The 13,910-nt window shown below is 34.6% G+C and overlaps 1 protein-coding gene across 2 annotated transcripts in view; it reads right to left on the bottom strand.

The window, feature by feature from the left end:
• The window catches only part of LOC119078824 (E3 ubiquitin-protein ligase TRIM9), a 123,334-nt gene that overhangs the window by 47,024 nt on the left and 62,400 nt on the right, over positions 1-13,910 (bottom strand). The gene's annotated exons all lie outside the window — the stretch shown is intronic.

Raw genomic sequence — 13,910 nt, 5'->3', positions numbered from 1 at the left:
CATGTAACCACAAAGCGAATCGACACACTCGATTCTGCTATATCACTTTGCTGTGTTCATGGATAATTGAAAATTGATATGCCGAAATCATTTACAAATTATATTTCATGCTTCATAATAATTATAATTTAATATAAAAACAAAAATCAAATTGCAAAGAGACCGCCAGTTCAGTTCACTTATAAGATTTTGATCAGTGATCTAAACACAATGTATTTTACATTCAGTCGAATCATTTTATAGTATGGGACGTTTGCGAAGTTATATGTTTGAATTGAATACAAGTTGAAAATAATATGTGGAGTAGCAGAGTCAACCACATTCATTAAGGTACGTTTTAGGTCATCTGTTAGATAAATAAAGACTGCCCAGATAATCATATGTTAAAACAAATGAAGTAAAATAATCATGGACGGAGTGATAGCGGAGTCCGTGGCGCTAACCCCTTCTGTAAGAAAAAAGCAAACAAAGAAATGCTTTTGGGCGCGATATTGATTAAAAATCAAACACTAGAGTCTTAAAAAGGTCATCTGTTATCGACAACGCTGTCAAAAATAAACGATGAGCTGAACTCAGGGTTTTCTTTTTATAGCAAAAGTGCAGTAAAACGAATGAAGTACAAGATTTGTTGTCAACTTGAAACTTGAAATACTTGAAACGAAAGAAGTAGCAGATTTAACGAGAAGGATGTTATAAACGTTTTCCGTTTTCAGAAAGATTAATTTATTTTAATAACTCTTTTACGAAAAAATTTTACGCAGCATTGCACCAAATCGGTCTAAATCTAGCACTTCGAGGCCATTACTCATTCTAAGTGTTTATACTACTTCGGAAGGAATATTGATATGAAATATTAATACCCACTACAGATGCAAGATTTGTTTGCGCTATTGGGAAAAGTTCTGAGAAGAGTTCGTAAATTTACATAGACTGTTGGATTAGACAAGGCTGTATACTTTGGGGAGGTCACGCAGACCGCCATTTTATTAGATACGCGGGAACACACCACGTCTGATGATTTTACATACAAAAAAAATTCACCACATCATCACGGCGATGAGAATCATCACAGTAGGTGATTTTTTGTATGAAATCCGCCATTTTATCATCAAGTGTGGTGTGTCACCCGCGTATCTGTATCTGCGTGACCTCCCCATAGTTTACAGCCTTGGGATTAGAGTGGTACGTGAGGCACGTGAAAATAACAGGTCCGGATTATATTTCCTTTTCTCTCATTAAAACAGGCTAAAGACTTCTGACTTTTCTCAAAAATCAATTTTTATTCAAAGCTATCACATTTATGGTTCTAATTGTCGTCTTACATCTTTCAAAAAGGGTTTTTGTAAAATATCGTCAGAAATACAAGAAAAAACGCAAAAGAAGTGTCAAATTACTTGTGACAAAATTCGAGCTTCAAATAGAGGGAAATGTCAAATATTCGACCATGCGGCACTTGAAAAGTCTTCACACATTGGAAGTTTGATAAACTAAACTAAACTTCTCGTCATCAAGGATTAGATCGATCCGCGAGCTGCCAATTTCACTTGATTTTTTGTACAAGAAAATCAAACTTCACGAAAATTGGGTGTCTTTGTCGAGTTTTTGTTAAATTTGATTTTTATCAGAACAATGCCAAGTGTCCCAGAAGGTGACATCTCGCGAAGTGATCTGAGTGTTCTGAGTCATGACGGCTAATGCGTACGCCACACAGTGTTCCAAAACGTTACTATCACATTCATAAATCTATTTTTGACATCAGTACGTCACTTTGCGATCCCTTTATGTACTGAATTACCCTACAGTAACAGTAGACTTTCGAAAAACCAAGAAAAAATTTTCTTGGTTTTTTGGGTTTTGCAGCCCATTTTCCCCTTGAGGGTTTTGTAAATTTTCCTTGTTAAATATAAAAATCCTAAGGACGTTGCAATTTGCATTGAGACACCTCAAGCATACACCTTATGGTATTTTCTATGTTCCCGAACCAACCTGCTCACCAATCACTGTAAAACATATCTCTTATTCCACACTTTCATCAATAACCAAAAAATTTCAAAAAAGCCTCATGAAATAAAATCGTTGTCTCTAACATTTCTGCAGCAGTAAGTGAAGGCGAGAGGCAGGGGAACATAGAAAATACCATAAGGAATATGCTTGAGGTGTCTCAATGCAAGTTGCAACGTCCTTAGGATTTTTATATTTAACAAGGAAAATTTACAAAACCTTCAAGGGGAAAATGGGCTCCAAAACCCAAAAAACCAAGAAAATTTTTTCTTGGTTTTTCGAAAGTCTACTGTTACTGTAGGGTAATTCAGTACATAAAGAGGTCGCAAAGTGACGTACTGATGTCAAAAATAGATATATGAATGTGGCAGTAACGTTTTGGAACACTGTGCGCCATTTGAAAAATTACGCACGCTTTACGGGGAGAGCGGTTAGAAATTCATAATATTTCGCGGACGTACTTTGTTGATGAATCAAAATGATACGAATACAAACGCTATATGTGTGTATGGATGTGCACGGGCATGCGACATAACAACCGAAAGATATGTACGATTTGTCTTCAAACCCAACGTCTCCCTACTACTTATAAATGCTTAACGCCAACGCAAACTTTGCGAATAAAAAGTTATTTATTGGAAGCCTTGTTAACCGCACACAATAAATTCGTGTTAAACAAAACATGCGCGCATGCGGTGAGAAATAATGGATAAATCTTAAAGGTACATGTAAACAACGACAGGTGGTTTTTGTATGTTTCGAATAGGAAAAAGTAACAACATCTGATTCAGGCGAAGTATAGGAGTAATAATTGAGTGAATGTTTATAATAGCTTACACTATCTTGATTGAGTAAGTTAATGATCTAGATTTTATTAACTGTTCGATTGGAAAACATCGTTTTTGCCTACTCTCTTCTAATTTTGAATTAAAATTGCGTATTGTATGTATAACCTTTCTAAATATGTGGGACAGGCGACGCGTAATTCTAATTAAAAAATTATTATTTTCGAAAATATCAATGGTACATACCACATCCCACACTTTTCGTATGGTATGACATGACGTGTGCCCAATTTAATTAATTCATAATATCGACATTCATCACATTACCAGCTAATTATTGGTATACTAAATCAATCATACCAACAACAGTTTTAGAGTTATGCGGCGGCGACAAAATTTTATTTTACCTCCCTTTATCGTATAAAATATGAAACAACAATACAGCTAGAGGCAATTTATTACACCATATGTGGCAGCATATATATACACAATACAATACATTCACCATCATCACACATAATAAATATTTGATGATAATAAAAACCGATAAACTTATCACTATGCTCCCCACAATTTTAATGTATAAATCAAACAAAGTTTTTTTTTCCGTTGGTTCGGAAATTTTTTGAAATTATTCAAAAAAAAACCTGACTCTTGTGGTGTGGTATTCACTGCATGGTCCTCTCCCAACTCATAAGATACGATACATTCATACGTAAATCCAGAGGTTGTTTATAATATATGAACCATCAACATCAACAATGCATAGGTCCCTTGAGATAAGCGTTCGTAATATTTATTACTTCCTCGGAGAATATAATTCAAATAGAGAAGAGAGAACAGCAAAAAAGGAAAAATTGCGCAAAAATCAACAATTTTCTAAATATCGTTGGATGGAGGTAAATATTTGCCTTTTTGCTGCAACACAAACTCAAAAGTTGAATGAATTTAAAGTATGGATTCGAAACTATAGTTGACTTAGGAAAAGTACGAAATACGGATAAATAAGAGACAATGTCGACAATGTAATGATAAACACAGACCGAAGCTTTTTCGTTTTTCTCCAACTAAAAGTTTCGTTTTTAATTGCCAGTATTTCGTTGTGTAAACGATAAATTCGTTATTGATGTTGAATGAATGATGCTAGAATTAAATTTGCAAATTAAATTTTCGCCCGCTCCCATGTATGCACCCACCTACCACCAACAAATAGACCAGATTTTCTATTCTAAGTTTGGCTGTTTTCTCCGTTTATTCATATCCTGAAAACATTTTTACTTCAAAGACTGACCGGCGCTCCAGCCACGAATGATTCAATTAAATAAAAATTAAAAGCAAACAAAAAGCTCTATTTGAGAAAGGAAAAACTTCCTCTTCAATTCAACATTCAACAATCCACTTTTTGCATGTGTACGATCTATATATGGTCAGTGCAGGAAAAAGTTTTGTGGTAAAATCATGCTATTTGAAATTTGCCAGAATATGGAATATCAATATGCACTTTATGAATGCACCAAACCTATAGTAAAGGTTGTTACAGCGGTAACGGTTTTATACAATGTACATTGGCCACTTGTTCTTATTGATAACAATGTTGAATAGAATTGATCCATTGAAATTCACCCTCAGTAGTTTTGTTGAACATTTTCGGTAGACTTCGGTAGATTGATAACACCCGTAGTTTGAGCCATATATGAGGTCGGTAGCAAAAAACCTCAGGATATGACCATAAAATTAGTTCTTTTCTCGGAGGTCCGCCAAGACATAGGGGGTAACAGCAGAAAGACATTGTTTTGACTCAAAACCACTAGCTAATTTTTTTCAGAAAATTCCTCGAGATAAACTAGATGAGGCAAAATCCGAGAACGTTATATGTTTATTTAAAAGCAAAAAAAAGCTGCAAGGCGCAACCAGTAAAAAACGATCTTTTCAAAAACAAATATTTACAATAAATAAAAATCATCAACTCTATTACGTCCCAAAGTCCCCAAGATGCAACTAGCGTTTCTCCGTTGAATTGCAATAGAAACCTTTTGCAATAGGTAATCCATGGAACGTGGTTCACCAGAAGCTTTTCGCATTAATGAACCCAATTTCTTAATAAATGTACTTGTTTCGGGACCCATGCAACCTAGTGCTTCAAAAGCAATGGGTGTAAATAAATAATTTTCTTTTAAACGTATGTATGAATTATTAATTGAATTAATTATGCTTGAATCCTTCAGCATTATCTGCAATTGATTCATAGCTGAAGCGATCGACAAGATCGGCCTAAAACTATTTATGTCGTGAAGCTACACCTGCATAATGACATCAATATCGAAATAAAGTTTTGCTCAAATTTCTGGTTCATCCTACGGTTAAGTAGCATAAAATAACCTAACAACCGTTGGCAAAATTACATTTTTTCGAATAAAAATTCTAGATCGGCCATTCGAAAGATACTAAATCTTCACGACAAAAATGGTTTCAGGTCGATCAGGTTATTTGGGTGGAAACTGGAAATTAGTTAAAATCTCAACGAAGAAACGTAAAACCACTAAATCATATGTTAGCGACACCGACAACGGAAGTTGTGATTGCATCTAGTTAAATATTCCAGTATATACGTCAAAATGTATGATAACTTTATGAAGTACTAGAATTAGTATCAACATCTTAAATTATCAGAAGTAATAGATTTAATGATCAAATGCATATACGCTCAGCAGTCATTACAGTCATTCTTTTCATCTAACAAATTGAGACGTATTTGATAGCACTTAGATGACAGGTTGTTAACCCGAGACGAAACCTGACACGGACATAGTGAACCATAAAAGGTGAAACGTTTCAGTTCGTCTGACACCTCAAAATTTATTATTTTGGAAATGGAACGTAAGTCATATAAAAAGTCAGTGAATTCTGATCAGTGACCAATATCTGTTGATGTAGCATACGACGGTAACATTTTTAGTGGAAGGTAAAACATAATGACTTGAAAACATTCTGGATTTCCTGCTATCTCTACGTCTCACGAGCAATAAAACTCCAAATTTCGCATGACACATAGAATTCGCTACTAAAAAAAAACTTTATGACAAAACATGGAACCCATAAAATTACATTGCACATACTACACATATCTAGGTAAAAATGTTGGTTGTTTGGTATCACTCTCCATATTCTATCCATTCCGAATTGCGAGAGAGAGCAAAGAAAACTCTTAAAATTTTATATTAAAAATAAATTTACAATATTCCATCTGTCGACTTTTATTCCCTTGATTTTCTCCAATATGAATCGGATGTTGTCGTCGTCGATACAATATTCTGAATAAAAGAGAAATTATTGAATTATATCCACCGATGTGCATACATTTTCTGCATACGTATGTTGGTGTACATTCACGTGCCAACAAAGTTTTCGGTTTTTATTGAAACAAATTTTTTTCTTTTTGTGTTTCCTTTCCATTTATTTATTTCAATTTTGTTGTACGTTATTAGATTTGGGAACCTCAATGCGGACACATGCAGTTTTGCAGTGTGTTGCATTGTTATTTGTAAATAATAGACAGGAGGATTAAGTTTTTGATAAATGACAATTCATATATGAAATGCCGAATAAGGGGGAATGTGTACGGTGTGTGGATATACGGTTTAACATTAAATGAATTTGGTAAGGCCACGGTTCATTGCAAGAAAGTAAATTCCATTTTCGGTTGTGCATTAACTGCATCATATGGAATCGAAATACCGAACATATTCGTAAACCATTCGAAGTTGAGTGTATTTTCAAGCAATGCAATCAAATTAATGGACTATAAAAGGGCAGACTTTGAAAAGTCTAGGACATATTTGTTGTAAAAGGGAAAAAAATGCTAATAAGAAAGTTATACCACGCCCCCGCTCGTTCTGACAATAAATCTTTTGTTATATGCAATTTATGTGGTCTCAAAGGAATGGCACTTGGCTAGGCTTTTAATGAATTAAATTATTCATCATATCACCTTATAGCATGTACAACGTACATTGTACGTGTAGACACAAATTACGAAGTTAAGGGAGTCGGAATGAACTCTATTTATTAGTCTATTGAGTGGGTGAAGTTGGAATAACTACGATTTTTCCTTATTCTTGAGTTGAATAATGAGATAAATTCCCTCGTTTTTGTACGAATACGAAATGGTTTTTTCGTAGCATTTTCGTACAATGATAAAAGAGGATCGACAAAGAACACTGTACAATCCAACATAATTCACCCTTCATCGACTTGTTTAGTCAAACAGAGATTTGTTCAGTCTTACAGCGTTAAATCGTGTTGTATTTGTATTTGATAATGTTTGTGTTACTGGTCTGTCTATCATTCAGTTTTGACCTCTCGCCCTGGCAACTTAATTAGCGGTAGTGGAAAGCTGACGTGTGCTGTTGATATTGAGTTGTTGTCTAACCAACTTGTCTTAGTTAATCTTCCCCATAATTTCCCAAAATTATCTTCCCCAAAATGTCTCAAAATTCCTTATCTTTCTCAAGACTCCTCAAAGTTTCCTAAATGACCACAAAGTTTTCTATTTCCTTGAAAATTTCCCCAAAAATCCAGACAATTCGCTAAAATTCCTCGAAGTTCCCTAAATATCCTCAACCTTAAGGCATACTCTCTGGCACTACTTGAAAATAGACTAACAAAAGATTATCGCTCGTTTGAAGCTAGCACCATTGATGATTTACGATGACGGCTGGTAAACATAATCTTTTGTAATTTCCTTGTTTCTTTATTAAAATGCACTCGCTGCTGACGCATTTGATTGATGTCCTCCTTTTTTCAATACAAATCAGATATTTAAATGATGATCACTTGTAATAATGGCACTGATGAACGTTCGAATCGATTGCAGTCAACATTTTTCATTTCATTTTTCTGCTCACCCAACAATTATTACTGGCTCAACAACAGATATTTATTTGACTCAACTTTCCGATTTATTGTCTTGGTTGTGGTGACCTGAATTATATAGTTTATCTTCCATGTGTGACTATTTCATACATTACTCGTTTCTGTATATAAACTCTAAGCCATACGTTATTCTGGTTGTCTAGGGATATAATTTTATTACTCTTCTAGGGTAAATTTTATTTCCGTTTTTTATTTTGAAGAAAAAAACCAATGACCCGACGGAGATTCGAACTCCGAACCTCCTGCATATCAACAAACTACGCTAACCATTACACCACCGAGTCTTCTAATATACCAGATATGCATACTCTAATGTTGCAGCGTGGGACTCAATTTATAAAGTACATAAGCAACATGTACTACAAAATTTAGGGTGTATGTGTGTGTCGACGCCATGTGTTTTTTTTTCGTTTAGAACGAAAAAAAAATCAAATTTTGACTAAACGGATTCTCTTCTTTCAAAACTTCATTGTTTTGTGTTTTACCGAAGGATGTCTTTCGTAATTAGTTTTTCAATTGGACAAATATCTGCTGAGAAATATGCCATTGCATACGTGGTGTATCAATATGTAAAAAAGCGTAAGGTCTCAGTGCGCAGCAGATATTCGTTCGATTGGAAGTTTACTTACGATAAAGAGATCAGAATACTTTCTTTGCAATTTATTTTGATAAAACAAAAACAAACAAAACACAAAAAATGTTTGTTGCGGGAAGAGAACTCACGATCTTATGCATAAAAAGTTCACGCTCTAGCCGATTCGGCCATTGAGACTCATGATTACATTTGATTTTGTTGTCATGAAACCCCGCATGTATGTAGAACATAAGCAATGACCATATATGTGTTAGTGACTCTGTCGCAGGTAGTCTGATCATTTTAAAAAGTACATAAGTATTTAACATGCACGACAAAATGTCGCGAGTGTATGTGTGACTCGCATAATTTGTTTAGAACGAAAAATAATCAAATTTTGACTAAATGGATTCTTGTTATTCAAAATTACGTTGTGTAGTGTTTTATCTCAGGATTTCGGTAACGCAATTAGTTATTCGATTGGACAAATATCTGCCGAGAAATGTGTCATTGCAAATATGGTGTAATCAATATGACAAAAAGGCTAAGGCCTCGGTGCCCAGCAGATATTTCTTCGATTAAAAATCTAGCTACTATACTGGAGATCAGTTTATTTACTATTTTTTGTGATAGAAAATGAAAAAAAAAATGGAAAAAAATGTTTGTTATGAGGATAGAACTCAAGATCATATGCATAAAACTGACGCGCTCTAGCCGATTCGGCCACCGAGATTCACGATGATGTTTCGATTTGTTGCCATGATTTTGTTTAATTGTCACACATGATGCTTTTGTATACACATAAGCCAAACCTTTCAGTGGTGTTTGTATGTCTTCGAGTTTATATACAGAAACGCTGAATGTATGAAATAGTCACACATGGAAGATAAAATATCGTATTGCTATGTGAGAAAAATCTCGAATCACTTCTTATGTACATATTGTATACACACGCGTTCGCTTCGCTCACTTGTTATATACAATATGTACATACGAAGTAATTCTCGATTTTGTCTCACATAGCAATAAAATACTATTAAATGTTTCATGCTTTTCGGTGAATTTTTTGACAGTTTTGCAAGTTATTGTGAGCAAATGTAGACACTTCGATTTAATGTAACCCAAAAGGCGCCAATAAATGACTGTGTATCATTACTGTTTTGCACATGTAAAAAAATCAAACTTTCGTATCTAAGCTGTTCTTATTGGTTTCTCTCATTTCTTCCATTTGAAAATATCGTACGAAATTAGAGAAATAATAGAAATGGAGATGAACAGTAGTAACAACATAGATACAATAGTGGGATTTTTTACGTGGTCAAAACAGTATATAGCAAATGAAATCTTATTCGAAAATCTACATCGTATTCCGGCGTCAATTTTACAAATAATTTTTTTATATAAATAACTTGGTTGACTTACTCAGAAATTCTATTAGTTAACAAACATCGAAAGACGAATTCTTTATGCAAAATCAATGAGACACAGTTCTTGTGTGCACACACATTTTTTCGCCATTCATTTTCTTTCAGAATACGAGTAAAAAAACTCTGTCCTATCTTACTTGTCGTGCATACAGGAAGCTCGTTTAATTATGTGAAGACGGCTCTTACCTGAAAAAAGCAACAGAGAAACAGAATTCGATTAATTTATTTCTTCATTTAATAAATATCAAGATTATGAAAGAGGATTTATAATGGAAAATATAAATAAAACTTCTCCCCGGTCAACAACTACATAGTGATGCAGTACATGGTGAAATGGAAGGAGGTAAATGTTTTTTTTTTTTTTTCATCAGACAAACTTTAAATTAACTTTCTGACTTATTTATTGCAAATTTTTCATAATCCAATTAGCAGTTTATGATTCGATAAGCTTGGTTCGGAAAATATTGTTTTCCGTTTATAATAGTAAAAGACTTACAGCAAAAGTGGCAGTAATTCCATTCAGCGCAAGTTCATCATAAAACAAAGCAAAAATTACAACTTCTGATCAATATTTGAACAAAAATTTATTATTATCGTTATGCGGTGTGGAGTCTATGATTCGAAAACGGGTGTACATTAAAGGTGTGTATACACATGGAAGGCAATAAATTCAAATAAAATAATAAAATTTCTGTATACGTGGCAACAGTAGGAGTGCATGGCATGGACGTTAAAGAATTTATTCATTTCAACGGAGGAAATTTAATTGTTAACTTTGTCTTAACATCAAGTCACGCGCACTGCAATTACATTTCCTTTCATTCAGGTAAAGCTGTCTTTTTAATGGAATTATGTAGAAGGATTGCAAGTCATTTACCGTAGTAGATTTTATGGTTGAAACAACAAAAGCAGAATGAAAACCTGGAAATATTTATAATATCTGTTATCGACAACACCGACAGAATTAAGCCACAACCTCCTGTTAATATTGTCTTAAATAGCAAAATGTGTGCTTACACTTATGAAGTACAAGATTTTGTATCGAACGCTATGCAATCAGTTAAGCAACAGACGTAGTAGATTTACAAATTACTTAATTTTTTAACTATACGTTTGCCGTTAATCAGTCGGTATCAGGTGCACATCTTCCAGGTTAAATTAAAGATTTACAATTATTGGATGAAGACAGCCAGCTGGTTGATTAATGTGTGTATATAGAGTATGAATGTGAGAGTTGATATATATGCAACCAATTGAACACACAAATCGCAATTGTCAGTAATAAATTTGGGTAGATAAAATTAATGTCCGCACAGCGTACACGGTTCTGTTAAAAAGTTAATTATCGGAGATGTTGGTATACACGTTGCATGATGCAATCTTCGAGCTAAACAATACGGAAAAGAGAACAGCGGTTGATGAATAATAAATTTTGATAAATATTTTAGTGGCGCTTGAACAAGTGAACTTTCAGACAAATTAACGGAATCGACGGAGAATTTCATAAAATTTTAAAACGCATCTTCAGCAGATATATTTGGTCGATTTACGCTTGTGTTTCTTGTAAATTATTTTATGTTGTAAGGCGATTAACTTTCAACGTAATTGCGAACGATGAAATCTTCCTTTGAAGTATTGTAAGAATTGGAAAATACTGAAATAATCCGGCAAACATAAGCTTATCCGAACTAAGTATAACACACAGCCGATCCTCGTGCATCTAATTAAAATATCGCATCGGTTGGCGTCCATTAGTTACATTCACGTTAAAGCTTGGAAGGATGTCTGACCAAGTCTCGGTATGGAAAGAATAGTTTCTATCGTGGATGAGGGAAACTGATTCAAGAGCCCGGAAAACAGCGGGCGTCATTTATGGACGTTCGCTTCAACATTCGCATCATAATGAGATTCAATAAAGTTCTTGTGTTGCAAATTAACAGAAAATTACTCCAATAAAATCTCTCTTCTCAACGAATGAACGAACGAAATAAAAGATTTTTTAATTATCTGTAATTGCAATGACGGCGCCAACTCTTCCCAAATAATTTCCTACAAATTTCAGCATACTTTCGACTTCCTACTTCTAACTTATTTCCTTTTTCCTCAAAAAGCAATTTCACTTTTCACATTACTCGAATCGAAATGGAAATAGTATAATGTCAGTGCCAAGTTTTCGCACATTGAGAATACACTTAAAAAGTATAACCATTCATACATATAACAAAAATGTGTTCTTGTCGTTCCTTCTTTCAATATTTTTTTTTTTACTTTTTTTTTACTTCGCTTTTTTATGTTAAATTGAAGTTATTTTATGTAAATTGCTGTTGATCTGTTCAGTTTGTTCTGTCGTAATATACACACACCAAATGCCAATGCCTAAAAAATTTGTGATGAATAAGGAAATGGTTGAATACATTTTATGATTCTTGCAGGCTTTTTAGTTAAAGAGAATAAAATGAAACGACTCAGCCATTCATAAGATAAAAAAAAAACTTGAAGCCATCAAACGGCGACAATTTCGAAAGAACAAAAGGTCCAAAACGTCTCGAGTTTTTTTGTTTTGTTTATAGTGAAAGCACTAAATTTAAGCTTTACTCTAATCCCACAACGGTGTGGAGTATGTGGATTTAATCCAATGGATTTAAAAGTTTGAAAAAGTTGATGTACTTGTGAGTATAGTTTACTATGGATCTTGCAGTATGTGCGACTATCATATGTGAAGAGGTAAGACAGAGTAGAAATGTTATATATAAAGCCGAAGCAAAGAACTTTTTACTTTCGAAAGAAAATTTATTTATTTGTCAATTTAAATCAATAAAAAGCAGTCGTTGAGTGCTTTTGATTATTTGTGGCTATTCAGTGGTAGGGAGATTCTAAAGAGAAAGTTCACGAAGTCTCATCTTATTGGTGGTACAGGTCCCTTGACTGATGAAGTTATTAAACGACATAAGAACTCAAAACATAAATAACACGGGCCTTAAGGCGGTGCATGGAAACCTGGAAACCTTATCGGAGAACAACTGCGTTTCCCTGGTATGGGTACCTGGACACTCAGACATAATGGGTAACGAAAAAGCCGATGAGTAGGCAAGGAAGGGCAGCGAAGCTGGCTGTGTAGGCCCGGAACCGACGTTAGGAGTAAGCGTTAGTACGGTAGTGTCCCTTCTGAAGAAAAAGACGGTAGAGAGACACCCGAAAGCGGTGGAGGAGCTACTAAGTTGCAGGCAAGCGAAGGAGTTTTTGATGGGTTGCAATAAGCAAACCACAAGATACCTTCTGAGCATAAGTAAGAACGAACTCAGGCAAATGACAGGAGTGTTGACGGGTCATACAAAGTTGAGATACCACCTGAATACGATGGGACTCAGTGAAGATCCGAACTGTAAAATGTGTGGTGACACACCTGAAACGGCGAAACACTTCCTATGTCACTGCCCAACGTTGAGACAGTTGAAAGCAAAGTGGCTAGGAGATTTTTATGTCACACTAGACGAATTTGCTAATGTACCGTTGACTAATGTTTTATCCTTTGTCACAGAGAGCAAATGGCTGGAACAACATTAGGATTTCTTCTTACACTACAACCATAACCACATAATCATCAACAAAAACAATTGCCCGGCGGATCATCAACACATTCATCATCATCACCGACAAAAAGACAATAGCATTTAGAAGGGTGCAGCACAATGGGCCCAGCAAAGATGGCCTCGGTGCTATATTCTAAGAAATTATATATTTTTGATTTGTAATTACGCGGAATATGCTCGACAATAAAATCAATCAATCAAGGCGGTGCATTGAATTGAAAACAATTGCAATAAGAAACAAACCAATCGAAGCCATAGATTAGGTATGAACTAATGAAAGTCTAGAACAGGTATGGTCGATCGGCGAAGTCGTCTTAAACGCACTCACATTTTATGTCAAAATAATATGAAAATGAGTGCGTTTAAGCACGAAAATCAAATTTTTATGTCCTCCGAGCGGACAATAGATCATACCTATTTTACACTTTCATTGGTTCATTCGACAGGAGATAATCCCGAATTCACTCTACGAGCTGATGTACAATGTACGTTTTACCACACAGACAGGGACATATAAACCTATTTATTCACTAAAGCCTCAGCCCCAACGCACATAGTTAATAATGACTCTTAAAAAAATCAAAACAATCGAAGGTATAGA

This window comes from Bradysia coprophila, unplaced genomic scaffold (genome assembly GCF_014529535.1).
Source record: "Bradysia coprophila strain Holo2 unplaced genomic scaffold, BU_Bcop_v1 contig_297, whole genome shotgun sequence".
Classification (NCBI taxonomy): Eukaryota; Metazoa; Arthropoda; class Insecta; order Diptera; family Sciaridae; genus Bradysia; species Bradysia coprophila.
The sequence above is the reverse complement of the archived record's forward strand: the minus strand, read 5'-3'. Positions and strand labels throughout refer to the sequence as shown.